The following is a 13512-nucleotide window of genomic DNA, read 5'->3' on the forward strand; positions in this document are numbered from 1 at the left end:
CCTCAAGTCAAAATAAAATCTTCTTTGCTCCTGTGTAATAGAAATGACAGCTCTGTATTGTACTGGTTTATTTACTTAACTTCTGCATCTCTTAGAGAATGAGTTCCTTCAGGAAAAGATCTGTAAGTTTTTTCTGCAAAGGGCCAAGTAATAAATATTTCAGGCTTCGTGGGCCAGAGAACCTCAGCCACCACTATTTGGCTCTGCCATTGTATCAGGAAAACAGCCAGAGACAATAATATAAATGAATCGGCATTGCTGTGTTCCAATAACACTTTATTTATGGACTCTGAAATTCGAATTCCCTGTAGTTTTCACATGTCAAGAAATATTATTTTTTGTTTGTTGTTGTTTCTTTATTGACTATTTAAAAATGTAAAAGCCATTCTTAGCTTGCAGGCCATACAAAAACAGAAGGTAGGCCAGATTTGGTCCACAGGCTATAGTTTGCTGACCATCACTTTAGGAGCAGGAATGAACTGATTATAAAATAACTACCAAGAACAAACTCGGGATCCAGAGTTCCTCAGTTTTTAGTCTAGCCTGATGTTCCTGATGAGCTGGATAATATTCACATACACAAATCACAACCAGTTATAAGATATAATGGTTGAGAAAGCCCCATTTATAATAGAAACAAAAAAGATAAAATATTTAGGAATAAACTTACAAGAAAAGTTCAAAATCTATATGAAGAAAATTACAAAACATTCCCGAAACACAGAGAAGTAGACTTGAGCAAATAGAAAGACACCCCTTGTGCTTGGTAATTCCAGCACTTTGGGAGGTCGAGGCGGGCGGATCACCTGAGGTCAGGAGTTTGAGACCAGCCTGACCAATATGGAGAAACCCCGTCTCTACTAAAAATACAAAATTAGCCGGGCATGGTGGTGCATGCTTGTAATTCCAGCTAATCGGGAGGCTGAGGCGGAGAATCCCTTGAACCCGGGAGGTGGAGGTTGCGGTGAGCCGAGATCGGGCTATTGCACTCCAGCCTGGGCAACAAGAGTGAAACTTCGTCTCAAAAACAAAAACTAAAACAAAAGGATGTTTCAATATCATCAGTATGTCAGTTCTCCCTAAGCTAATTTATAAGCTTAATGCAATTTTAAGAAAAAAAAAAAATCCTATGAGGTTTTTTGTTGTTGTTGTTGTTGTTTTTATGAAGGTAGACAAGTTCATCCTAAAGTTTATAGGGGAAAATAAACATCAAAGAGCAACTGAAAAAGCAGGTTATAGCCCCACTAGATAGTGAAACATACTATAGCCTTTTGGCTGTAACCACCATCTTCCAGTCATTCACCAAGATGATGAACACAAAGGGAAAGAGGAGAGGCACCCAATACATGTTCTCCAGGCTTTTTAGGAAACATGGCATTGCTCCTTTGGCCACATACATGCAAATCTATCAGAAAAGTGATGTCATAAACATCAAGGAAAGGGGCACTTGTTCGAAAAGGAACACGGCACAAGTGTTACCATGCCATAACTGGAAGTCTACGACGTTCTCAGGATGTTGTTGACATTGCTGTAAACCAAAAATTTAAGGACAAGATTCTTATCAAGAGAATCAGTGTGTATACTGAGCACACTACATCATTACATACTCTAAGAGCTGAGATAGCTTCCTGAAACGCAAGAAGGAAAATGATCAGAAAAAGAAGGAAGCCAAAGAGAAAGGTATCTGGATTCAACTGAAGCGCCAGCCTGTTCCACCCAGAGAAGCACACTTTGTGAGAAAAACTGGAAAGGAACCTGAGCTGCTGGAACCTATTCCCTATGAATTCATGACATAGTAAGTGTAAAACAACAACAACAACCCACTGGACTGTAAAAAACAAAACAAAACAAAATACTATAAAGACTCTACCATTAAAACAGTGTGGTACTAGTACATGAATAGACAGATCGACAGAATGGAAAGTCCAGAAATGGAGACAAGTGCATATAAAAATTTAGTATATGATAAAGGTAATATCCCTTCTCACTCAGGCAAATATAATTTTTTTTTAATAAATCGTGTTGAGATCGCTGGATAACCATTCGAAAAAAAGTTAAATTCCTTCCTCAGACCATACACAGGAATAAACTCCACATGGATCAGAGATATAAATGTGGAAAATAAAATTACACAAGTACAACAAGAAAACATGGGTAAATACCTCTGTAATCTAGATATCAGAAAAGGTTTTCTATTACTAAAAATTCAAATGCACTAAAAGAAAAAATTGATAAATATAATCATTAAAAATTTCTAAACTTTGGCATGCCAAAAACCATAAGCAAAGTCAAAAGGCAAATAACAAACTAGAAGAAAACATTTGCAGCCTACATTGCAAATAAAAAATCAGTATCCCTAACTGATAAAGAACTTATAAAACTTAAGGAAAAAGACCAAAAACCCTACAGAAAAATAGGCAAATAACAAGAACAGACAATTTACAAAAAGAGGTACAAAAGCTGGTCTTTAAACACGTTGGAAGATGTTCAACGTCGCTCCTAATAAAGAAATGCAAGATAAACTATACTAAAGTCAGTTCCTTACCCACAATATTAGCAAAAAAAATTCAAAAGCTTGATAATGGCTGGGCACGGTGTCTCATGCCTGTTATCCCAGTACTTTGGGAGGCCGAGGCAGGTGGATCACCTGAGGTGGGGAGTTCAAGACCAGCCTGACCAATATAGAGAAACCCTGTCTGTACTAAAAATACAAGATTAGCCCGGCGTGCATGCCTGTAATCCCAGCTACTTGGGAGGCTGAGGCAGGAGAATTGCTTGAACCTGGGAGGCGGAGGTTGTGATGAGCCCCAAGATGGGGCCATTGCACTCCAGCCTGGGTGACAAATGCGAAACTCCGTCCCAAAAAAAAACAAAAAAAAGCTTGATAATGTTACTGCGTGGCAAGGTATGGAGAAAATAAATACCCTCATGCATTGCTGGTAGGAATGAAAAGCAATTGAGGGGAATTTGGCAACACATATTCAAATATAAAACTATACAGGCATTTACCCTAGAGTGTTACCTTTTGGAATTTACATATACTAGGATGTAGATACACACCCAAAAATACAAAAATGCAATATGCACAAGATTATTTTGAAATAGCATAATATTGAACACAAACCAACTGTTCAAGTATAGGACACTAATTAATCTTTGGTATATACACACAATGAGTTCTATGCAGCTACACAAAAAATAATAGGGAAGATTTCTTTTCTGTTTAGTTTTTTTTCATTTTTTTTTTTTTCGAGACAGGTCTCGCTCTGTTGCCCAGGCTGCAGTGCAGTGGCGCAATATCAGCTCATTGCAACCTCCGCCTCATAATAGGGAAGATTTCTAGGAACTGAAATGAAATAATTTCCAGGAGGTATAATTAAGTTTTTTAAAAAAGCAAAAGAGCTTATGAAGGATGCTAACTTTAGCGTATGAAAGAAGGGAAAATAAAGATATATACATATGTTTCTTTAACTTTGCGAAAAGTAATACTAGATGAAAAATCAGACAACAATGAAATTTGTGACCTACAAGGGGTTGTGGAAATAGAATGGAAGGGATGTAAAAGAGTAACACTTCTCTGAGACTATCTTTTTGCATAAGCTTGACTCTTGGAAGCATGATTACATTCTACATATTCAGAAATGAAATTTAATGAATAAGAATAAGAAGAAAAAAATGAAAAACTGAAAGCAAACCACAACTAATGAAACTGATTTTATTTCAAATTAATACCATAACCACACTGGAGAGAAAAAAGAAGAGAGCCAAAGATGGAAGAGAGGAAAGAAGGAAGGAATCCATGTAGCTTATGAACATAATATTTGACTATACATCCTCAGTCTTGTGCAGGGTTGTGGATAAGGAAGAATTACACATGAATCCTGAACTCATTATAGTAGACTTGTTTATTCTAGTATTATGAGCAAAGTAATTCTTAAACTGTTTTAGAATTTTATTTTGGATTGATCAAATGAGCAAATGTATTGATGTTGTTGGGACCTAGAGTTATCACTGACGAAGAAGGGACAAAAAAAGTATGGAGTAGGAGAAAACCAAAAAGAATTCTGAGGGGGATGGATTGCAACTGGAAACCTCAGATGTGATTGTATAATTTGTAAAATATGTACATGATATGTGTATGTGTGTGTATGTGATAAGTATGCATGTATATGTACTTGCAGGTGTACATTTGTATACTAGTGTATATACATTTACGTATTTCTTTGTTCTGTCCACTGAAAAGACCAAGAAACAAAGTCTGGTAGCAATGATCATACCTCATACCTAGATCTTGGTCTTTTAACACCATTTACCACTAAAAGGAACCAGGGCTCCTCAAAGAAATGGCTAATTCCAGGGACGGAGCAGGGTAGGTATAAGATGAATATTTAGTTGTATCAGAAAATTAAAAAGATGATTAAAAAATCATGAGGGCAAGTCACAGGAACACAGGAGTCATCTTGAAAAGGCTCCTCCTGACCAAACCTGAGATAATTTGTACACCAAAATAAGTCCAGTAATAAATTATAAGCCATTGAAGAAATAGAAATTAATGAGTTCATATCTACAATAAACAGACAAATAAATAATAGTGGAGAAAAGAGGTCTCTTGATTACAGGTAAATGCGAAGGCCAACTGGTAAGGGAGGAGTGCAAGCTGGAAAATTATTATTTTGTGACAATCATAGTGGAAATTGAATCAGGCAAGACTCATCAATGGGCTAAAGCTAGGAGTAAACTTTGATGAGGAACAGGATATTTTCATAATCTTAAATGATCTGCTGACAGATAACTGCTTATTAGTTACAATGGAGAAAACATGGTCATTTTACAATGAATAAATTGGACAAAATCTTGACTGGTCAGTCCAAATTAACATCACCAATGTAGGAAAGATGGATATCTCACGCCTCTCAACATCTCCTATGCAAGATTCCAGCCTAGAATGCATAATATGAATCTCATCACAAGGAAACATCAGAACAACCTAAGACGAGGATCATTCTGTTTAAAAAGGGAGGAAGTACTATATTCATAATAACAATCGATGTCATAAAAGGCAAAGAAAGGATATGGAAATGTTCCAGATTAAAGGAGGCTAAAGAAGTGACAATTAAAAGTAATAGCTGACCCTAAACGGGGTTTTAGATTAGAGCATGAAGGGAGTAAAGGACATTGTTGAGGACATTATTGGGTCAATAACCAACAAAACTGGAATACTATTGGTAGGTTAGAGTATTATATCAATGTTACATTTGCTGAAATTGCTAACTATACTGTGATTATGTTAGAGAACATTCATATTCTAAGGATATACACTCAACTTCCTAGGAGTAAAGAGCCTTCAAATGGCCCTGAGGAAAAACACACACATACATAAAAAGAGCACACACATAAATGATAAAGCAAAGATTAAATATTCATAATTGGCAAATCTGAATAAAGGGCACATGAGTGTTTGTGCCATTTTAAGCTTTGTAACTTTTGATAAATTAGAAATTATTTCAAAACAAAAAGATTTTTTTAGAAAATAGAAAATTTAAAGACATATTAAAGAACACTCATAACAGCCTTATTCATAACCTCCTAAAACTGTAAACACACTCAGTGTCCATCAACAAAAGAATGGGTAAATAGGTTGTGGTATATCCAGACAATGAAACATTACTCTTCAATAAAAAGGAAGAACTGCTGAAAAGTACAGCAACATGGATGAATCTCACAAAAACTGAGTGAAAGGAGACAGATAAGCAGACACACACTACTTGATTCAATGAATACAAAGTGCAAGAACAGGCAGAATCAATGTATGATAAAAGAAAATGGGTCCATGTGGGAGTGGGGTAAAATCCACTGGAAGATGGCATGAAGGAACTTCCTTGGGTGACAAAAATGTTCTGTATTTTCTCTGGGGTGGTGGTTTTATGGGTATTTACAAATGTCAAAACTCATCAAACTGAATACTTAAGACCTGTGCCTTTTATAGCATGTAAATCATAACCCCAACGAAATGAATGAATGAATGAATGAATGAGCAAACAAGCTAACTAATCATTTTTTAAAAAGAAAGATCTTAAAGATAAATTCAGATTGATAGAGTTGCATCTACTTAAACATCCCTGGAATTTGTTCCAGTGTTAAGGCCATTTACTTGTAACCTCATGTCCTGAGAAGGACCTGAAGTATCTAAAAATATGAAAGAAAAAATAACTTATCTTAAGAAGACCTAAGGTATCTGAAAAATGGAAGGAAAATAATTTATCTCAAATGTCTCTCAAGCAATCTTCAGAATAGTTAAGAATGCCCTGTGGGATTTACAGTTAATTTCAAAACACAACTAACCAGTATGTAATTCAGAAAGATGCCTATGTTGTTATACTTGGAAAGATTTCTAGATTTTGCTGGTTGGAGATTTTGTTTCATACCTATAAACAGTGGCACATTCCTGTAGAATTGGGGCATGTTTGGGCACCATTCCATATTGGGAATGTTGTCCTGGTCTGCCCACGCTGGGCACCAGGCCTACGACTATACATGCTAGCAGGTTCGACCAGGCTTGGATATCTCTCTTAAACAGTATATGAAAGAATTCATTTTACTCAAGCAATAAAATGATTAGTTCATGTCCTTAATCCGTTTTCTGCTGCTTATAACAGAATACCTGAAATTGGGTAATTTATAAGAAACATAATTTATTTCTTACATTCTGGAGGCTGGGAATTCTAAGGTTAAAGGAAGACCTCTGGTGAGAGCTTCCTTGCTGGTGGGGAATCTGAAGAGTCCCAAGATAGCACAAGGTACCACATAGCAAGGTGACTGAGCATACTCACGTGCTAGCTCAGGTCTCTCTTCCTCTTCTTATAAAGCCACCAGTTCCCCTCCCCTGATTAACACATTAATCCATGAATCCATTAACAGATTAGTCATTCAAGAGAGCAGTGCCCTCATGATCGATCCAATCACCTTTAAAGGCTCTACTTCTCAATACTACCACACTAGGAATTAAGTTTCAACATGAGTTTTGGAAGGGACATTCAAACCACAGCAGCTCAGCAACATGAAACCGCACAGTGCTAATAATGTAAGTTTAAATAACAGTGCCATATTTCAAGGATTCTCAGCTATTATCATACTATAGTTTGACAGTGAGCTGCAGCTCCTCTTTCTCTAGGTGCTGGTGAATCCTTCAGCCGGAAGGCACAAGGATAGTGTCATCCCCCGATCCTATGGCAGCTCCACCTCTTATGTCAGGCTGGCACTGCTGTTCTCCTGCTCTCTTTTGCCTCAGAGTGCCACACTGGTCTAGAGAGGAGGGTGCTTCCTGTCATCACAGCTAATACATGAATTCCAGAGGTTCTCATTTTCTTCAGTTCCTCAACGTTCAATTTCAAAGACACATATTTTATCAATGACTTTTCTTTTTCTTTCTTTCTTTTTTTTTTTTTTTTTTTTTTGAGACAGAGTCTCACTCTGTTGCCCAGGTTGGAGTGCAGTGGCGCGATCTCGGCTCACTGCAACCTCCGCTCCTGTGTTCAAGCAATTCTCCTGCCTCAGCCTCCTGAGTAGCTGAGGTTGCAGCTGCCACCAAGCTGGACTCATTTTTGTATTTTTAGTAGAGATGGAGTTTCCACTATTTTGGCCAGGCTCGTCTCGAACTCCTAACCTCAGGTGATCTGCCTGCCTTGTCCTCTCAAAGTGCTGGGGTTACAGGCATGAGCCACCCAGCCTCAATGACTTTTTTATTGTTCTAGGATGTTGTGCTTCTATTTACAACTGATCAAATCTTTGCAAAACAAGAACTTCCATAAGAAAATCTTTGAGACAGGGTCTTGCTCTGTAGCCAAAGCTGGAGTGTAGTGGCACAGGAGCCTCCCACTCCTGGGCTCAAGTGATCCAACCACCTCAGCCTCCAGATGCTATGAACTTCTGTTTGCAAGCCTCTCTACAAATCCCCTACTAAATTGCTGCTGCAGCCAGAGTGGGAAGGTTTTATTTCACAGCTCTCCATGTCATAACGTAGAAAGTAAATATTAACTGGATGGAGTCCTCCCCCAAATACACAAATGCCTTTCCCCTCTAACTGCAGCACTGCAGCATCTGAGGTCAGAAGTGATGTGTGTTTGTTTTTTGTTTTGTTTTGTTTGTTACAAGTTATCCATGCCACACCCAGCCATATTTGGGTTGCAGATTGATCTGAGCACATGCTCTTGAACAAAAACACCAGGAAGTAGAAAGAACAATGGACTTGGAGTCATGAGTCTGGGTTCCACCTCAAGCTTTCTCATAAATGACTGTGTAATTTTAATCTTTGGCTCTCAACTTTTTCATGTGTGAAATAAAAGGGTCAATACTGGTTACCTCTGGGAACGGGTATTGGAATCATTGGCTACTGAGAGATTTCCAGATTTAGAGGTTGAAGACTGGGCCGGGCAAGGACTTACCAATGGATATAGTAGACAACGCCCTTACATACTCACACATGCGAACACCACTGAGGGAGAGTTGTTTTTCAGATTACACAGTTCTCTACTGTTAAACAAAAATGTGTGTGCATTACTTTTATACATTTAAAAAATTCTAAAAAGTTATAAAATATAACACTTTTGAACAAGTTGACTGCTAATCTCTTTTCTGGCTTGAAAATGTTATTGTAAGGTGTTGGGCAGGGTGAAGGAATTCACTCCAAGGGGCTGTAGAAGGGAGTTTTAGGGTGATAGACCTGTTCTGCATGATACCATGGTGGTGAGTACATGACTTTCTGCATTTTGTAAAACCCACTGAACTGCATGCTACTACATATGAGTACAACTACATACTACCGAAGAGTGAAATGTACTATATCCAAGTTTTTCTTTTTGAGAGTACAACTACATACTACTAAAGAGTGAAATTTACTATATCCAGGTGTTTTTTTGCTTTTTTTTTTGAGACGGAGTCTCAGTCTGTCTGTCTGTCGCTGGGCCGGAGTGCAATGGCGTGATCTCGGCTCACTGCAACCTCTGCCTCCTGGGTTCAAGCGATTCTCCTGCCTCAGCCTCCAGAGTAGCTAGAATAACAGGTGCCCGCCACTATGTCCAGCTAATTGTTTTGCATTTTTAGTAGAGACAGGGTTTTGCCATATTGGCCAGGCTGGGCTTGAACTCCTGACCTCATGATTTACCCGCCTTGGCCTCCCAAAGTGATGAGATTACAGGCATGAGCCACTGCGCCCGGCCTATACCTAAGTTTTAAAAAATATATCAGGCTACCAGGAATCCCAAGATGGAATGCAGACTATGACAAACAAATGCAACTGTATACCAAACCGGGTGGGGGTGGAGCTGACCTAAGTAATTTTGGAAAACAGTGTTTTTACTGAAAACTGTTAGACTACAGTCAAAAAGAACTGAATAAAATCAGTGTATTCTACTTATGTTTCAGACAAGAATAGACGTTAGCAATTCTGACAGGTTAGTGGTTCTGATATTATTTTATAGGTGTACTAGAGTTGAACACAAGTAAATAAATTGTAGATAACGGAAGTCATGTTTCCCACTGTCAGAAAAAAGAAGTTACAAATCAGCAGGAGAAGGATGGCTAGAATGAACCCTCTGGTGCTAGAATAGGGTCAAAGATAGCAGTAGGAACTCATGTTGATTGATTGATAGATGATATAGAAATAAAAAGAGCTTTCATTTGCCATACCTGGAACAATTCTGAAACAAAATTAATAATGATAGTATTGGATTATAACCCAAAGAATAAAATAAAAAGTCATTAGTCTATACTGATAAAAATTATGATTGAATAAATAAATGGGGCGAAGAAAAAACTCTCACAGAAAAATTCCAGCATTCCAAAGAATAAATGTAGATGGAATGAGAGCAATAATAATAAAAAAATTTGAACATCTCAGTAATAATTATTGTGGTTAAGACTCAGGGATGAATGCTAAAATTACTGGGTGAAATTTTAAAGAGAAACAGAATGGTAGCATAGCCTCAAAGTATTTTCCCCGAAACATATATTAAATGCTGTGGTGATTTTAACATCTGTCCAAAAATTCTTTGATATTCCTCCCTCCAAGCAGTGTAATTTATTTACCTAGCCCTTGAGTGTTAATTGAAGTTAGTAACTTGTTTCTAATTAATAGAATATGGAAAGAAAAAAATAGTAATTTTATAGTAGAGAAACCTGGCACGTACCACCTTAGCCAAGTGATCCAGGTTAAAAACACCAGGAAGAAATTGATGAGCACGTGTTGATATCATGTGTCCTCGACATGATGCAATGAGACCAACACTTCATCTCCATGGCATTCTCCCAAAAAGTCCATAACTCCCGTCTAATTATGAAGAAACATCAGATAGACTCAAATCGAGGGATATTCTACAAAATACTTGACCAGTACTCTTCAAAAGTGTCAAGTTCATGAACAACAAGGAAAGACTGAGAAACCGTCACAGATTGGAGGAGGCTGAGGAGTCACAGTGGCTGAGTGCAATGTGGGATCCCACTTGATCCAGGAGCAGAAAAAGAGCATAAGTGGAAAAGCTGGGGAAATTGAAATGAAGTCTGTGGTTAGTTAGTAGTGCTGTACGAGTGTTGATTTCTTGGGTTTGATAAATGTGCCATACTTAGATACAATGGTAACATTAGGGGAAGCTGGATGAAAGGTATACAAGGATTCTCTGTACTATCTGCAACTTGTCTATATATTAATAGTTAAAATTGTTTCAAAATAAGAAATTTATAAAAAGATTATGATAGAATGTCTTCAGTGCCACAATAAAAAAAAGTGTCTAATCAAGAGCTTTATTTTTGCATCCTGAAATCAAAGGTGCAGAAATAGACAAATCTTAAAAAAATTTAAATATAAAGAAATATACGTGAATACACACTTTTTTTCTTGAAATACAACATCACAGGCCTATCAGCAAAGCCTGGGAAAATAGCCTGCAAATCACATGAGACTAGAACTAATTACTTTGCCATTTAGCTTGCTTTTCATATCTTTAAATGAACCTCCGGAGATCATGCGGTTCCAGGCCAGGGAACCATTTCATTCCCATCCGGGCCCATGGGCCCACAGGAAAGAATTAACATTAGTACAAAGAAACTCAATATGATTTCAGGTATTTTTCAGAGATAGAAATGTTTAATGCTATATTTATGTAACTATAAAATTAAGAAGAATTTACGTAAAATTGTTCTATAAACACACACACGCACGCGCGCACACACACACTTCTATTCATATTAGGAACAGTTTGTGGAATGAGAGGCAGACAAGAGGAAACGAGATGAAGAGGAGCTTCCTATATCCCTGGGCGGGCACTGATTTGATGGTGACCCCTGCAGGGGGGTCCTAGAAGACGAGGTGGGATGAAATGTTTGCTGGAAGCTCCTGAGAGTAACTGCAGTCTGAGTCCTAGTGAATGATGAATGTTAAAGTTCAGTAAGTGAGATTTTGTTGTCAGGTCCAAGAGGTGAAAGGGGAAAAATGAATAACAATTACAGCTTCTGTTTATAGTGGTGTATCTCACTTTATTCTCACAATAGCTCTATGAGATAGATACTATTATTATCCCCTTTAATAACTGGGGAAACTGAAGCTAAGAGACATTGAGGAACTTGCCCAAGCTCACCCAGCTAGTAATTGAGGAAACAGGATTGGAATCTGGAGTTCTATTGGAATCTATTGTTTGAGTTCTTAACCACAGTACAGAGTCTAAAGCTGAGCAGACACAACAACCAAGAAGGAAAGGATAGGCAGAAATAATGTGAAAGAGTTTAGCATTTGCTTCAAAAACCTGAGATCCATTTTCAATGCTGCTAGGACTGGTTTCCAGGTTTAAAGATTGGAGGAAACAAGGAAATAGCCATGGAGACAAAAACATGAAAGTGTTTCTCTCTGTCTGTCTCTGTGTGTGTGTGTGTGTGTGTGTGTGTCTCTCTCTCTGTCTGTCTCTCCGTGTATCTCTTTGTCTCTCTCTCTCACACACACGCGCACACACACACACACACTCACTCACACTGTAGTCTCATAGAGGAAATGGAAATGGAACCACTACAGGTATCCACACACACCTGCAGGATTAATTTTAATGGCAAAAACAGCAATTGCTTTTGCACCAACTATTTTTACTTGCTCTTTCAGATCCATTTGCCATCTCTTTGGCACTCTGCACTGTGCCCCAAGATCATGACCTTTATCAATAGCATTAACCAAGTCTAAAGTTGAATTCGGCCAATGGGAAGCACTGGTAAGAGACTGGAAAATTGGAGGGCAGAAAAAGGCCGATGGACTTATTCCCCTGATTGTCTCCTCAATTGGTGATAATTTATGCATTCCTATGCCAAATGCCATGGTTCCTGCTGGGAAGTCCTCTTCTACTACTACAGCTCTCACCAGTTTCAGTCATCTCTCACTCTCCTGACCTTTCCAGTTTAGAAATGATAATGGCCTCCTGCTGTTGCTAGCCCTGTGGAACTCCACCATCTCTTCTGGTTTTCCTATATCTTGTCACATGTCTGTGAACGGCACCTTCATTAATTGCCCCCTTTCATGGTTCTCTTTCCTGCCAGGCTCCTGACTGATAAGGCAATTAAAAAAGGAGTAGGATGGCTCTAGGAAACAGAACATGTGGATAACCCTCTTGCTAGGGGGAATATTGAGACAAGCATTAATGAGACTATGGAATGGAATGCAGAAGAAAAGCAAGGTTCAGGAGGATACCCAAGGCATTTAGTGGCTAAGGTAATAGTAAGCATAAAGATTGCATGGCCTGGGATGTCTCATAACTCTGGAGAGCATATCTAGAGAAAAGGACAAATGTAAGGCACTGAATGCCAGACACAGGGCATTGGTGGGAAATCAGAAAGTGTCTATTGCATTTTTAAAAGAGTCTCTTAGGTTTTATAGATACAAGATAGACATGATTGAAAATTAAACACAGAGCCTGATTGGAGATGCTGCAGAGTTGAAGGGTCCTTTTGATCTTCAGTCTAACACTCTCCCAACTGAACTATTTTGGCTGGGCTGCAGTGTCAATTAAATGCACAACACTTTAGGACTCTTGTACTAAGTTACAACATCGATAGGAAAGGAGTAGGAACCTAAGACACATGGTGGAGACATTCGAGCAAAAGAGGGGGGGCTGAGAACTTTGAATCCTCATGTCCCCTGAACATTCCTTGTCAGCACAAGCATTTTCTTCTCTGCTCTCTGAGGGAACCAGACTCCCCCTTAATAAAAATCTGCCAATGGCTACATTTTCCCATTTAACTTGTCCATTGGGCTGGTGGCAAAAGCCAAACTGGCCTTGGAATATGAATGTGGATTTTTGCAAGCTTAAGTAGGTGATGATGTCATTTGCAGTCTGGCACCTGGTATGCAGATACTGACATGGAAAACGCTTTTTCTCCATTTCTATCAGCAAAGGTAATCAGAAACAGTTTACCTTTACATGGCAAGGAGCATGGCACACCATCATTGTTTTATTTCAGGGCTATGTCAACTCTCCTATTCTG

Source organism: Pongo abelii, chromosome 1, assembly GCF_028885655.2.
Source record: "Pongo abelii isolate AG06213 chromosome 1, NHGRI_mPonAbe1-v2.0_pri, whole genome shotgun sequence".
In the NCBI taxonomy this organism is placed as follows: Eukaryota; Metazoa; Chordata; class Mammalia; order Primates; family Hominidae; genus Pongo; species Pongo abelii.